Source organism: Triticum dicoccoides, chromosome 5A (genome assembly GCF_002162155.2).
Source record: "Triticum dicoccoides isolate Atlit2015 ecotype Zavitan chromosome 5A, WEW_v2.0, whole genome shotgun sequence".
NCBI classification, from domain to species: Eukaryota; Viridiplantae; Streptophyta; class Magnoliopsida; order Poales; family Poaceae; genus Triticum; species Triticum dicoccoides.
In genome coordinates this window covers 172,519,196-172,521,404 of record NC_041388.1, presented here as the reverse complement: position 1 = coordinate 172,521,404, position 2,209 = coordinate 172,519,196, and positions in this window count along the sequence as shown.

The following is a 2,209-nucleotide window of genomic DNA, read 5'->3' as shown; positions in this document are numbered from 1 at the left end:
GGCTTGGCGACGCTGCTCCTTCCTGTTCGTCTTGTATCATGTAGCATGCCTCACTACTAGAAAAACCGCTACTAATGGCGCACCTAATTTGGCCATTAATGGCGCATCACTGGTGCGCCATTACTAGCACGCCATTAGTAATTTTTACTAATGGCGCACCAGTGGTGCGCCATTAGTATCTGGTATACTAATGGCGCACCACTGGTGCGCCATTAGTATAGGCTACGGTGCGCCATTAGTATGCCTCCCAGGGGCCATGTATACCCAGGTGCTTTGGCATACTAATGGCGCACGACCACGAGATGCGCCATTAGTAACCATGGCATACTAATGGCGCACTGACCAGTGATGCGCCATTAGTATGCTTTGTCATACTAATGGCGCACTGTCATGTGATGCGCCATTAGTATGAATATTTGGTTTTTTTTTATTTTTTTATTTTCTGTTTTTTGCACAGGTTACAAAATGTATAATTTGACAAACTATAGACAGCACACATCAACAACAGATTCATCGAATACAATAGAAGATTAGTCTTTGAATACAATTCATCATATTAGTCTCCGAATTGAAAAGACCGAACAAAGATAGAACATTATATTACAAGTCTCGAGACCGCGAGTAGCGAGTTTGTCTTCACATTACAAGTCGATATCGATCATCTAAACTACCATCACATAGAAGAGAGCTGCGGTCATCACGATGAGCATCATCACGATGAAACTCATCTTCATCCGGTTCCTTCAACGCTCCCTCCCCTCTCCCGCTAGATAGCGGGCGTATCTAGATTCGGCCTCGACCCTAGTGGTGTACCCTTTGTAACTGTTACCGCTGAATCGGTGAACCTGTCTTCGACACTCCTCCCAGTCATCGTAGACTCCGAGAACCTTACCCTTGTACACGACATACGTAGGCATCTCTATGCACTAGCCAAACGAAATGTTAGTACCAATTCATAGACAATACATAAGCAATATATAAGTATGCAACAGAACGATCGGAAGAGAAAAGCAAGACATTAATAGCATCGATTACATCTAAGTTGAACGACTCTCGAAACCAAAGAGACATACTACAAGTTCATTAAAGTTTAATTACAACATGAGCCAATCGATGTTTCAGAACTAGACGCAACATCACTGCTTTCGACTTGACTCAAGGGACCGGAGCGTGGATGAAGCCGCCGTCTATCATGGGAGTCATGAAATAACGGTCGTTGCCAGCCTGCATTTGTAGCATTGTGTCGATGTCACTGTTGGACGGTTGATTTCTGAGGTAGAACTGCCCCGAGGTACGAAGGACATCTTGATGGATGATTTCCGCAAACTCCGACTGGATGCGAAAGAATTCTTGTCGGAGGTCCGTGTCCTGGATTGCCGACACGCTCGCGGCCCAATCTTTGAGTTTACTCGGTACCAGAAGTTGATGATGGTCCCGTACGATCGCCCGCATGTGATGGATGGCGTAGTAGGCACCCTTCTGACCGCCAGGCGGCTGCTTGACGCAGCAGAACGTCGTATTGTGGGAGAACACGTGCTTGCCGTACTTACGAATAGGCCTGGTGAAGGTGCCTCTAGATTTGGCGTACCGGGGAGAACATCATCAAGAACCTTCTTGACATTTGTGTAGTCTACGTTCGACTGACGGTCCGGGTCGAAATACGTGGCCATGGAATATTTGGGGCTTAGGAGGATGAGCGTGCAACGTGTGTCACTGCAGAAAACACGGAATGTTAAAAGAAAAATGATCGAAATGTAAGAATTCATATGTTACGGGCCGGTTGAGGGGAGGACTTACTCGGGAAAGTAAGGCACGAGGAAATTATCCTTATCTTGGTTTGCCAGAATGACACCTTCGAGGTAAGAACTCGTGACTTGCCGGTCCCCAGCGCTGCCCAAGATCTTGGCACACATGTAGAAGGGGTCGACTATCACGATGTCCGGGGTCTTGTCGCGAATGATCCGCATCTCCATACTCAGCGAAAATAGCCGAACGAAGGTGTAGTGCAGCGGATGAAGGTTCAACATATCATGGATGTCATCAAAACGCAGGACGATCGTACGCCCGATGGAGTTATCCACAAAGCCCTTTCCCTCTGGCACCTTGGCCGCAAAAACTGGGTATGCCACATCCTTCTCCCGGAGACGCCGCTTCTCCAAAGAAAGAACACTGTCATGCAGACTCCGCATAGCACCGGTTGCAGCATTGA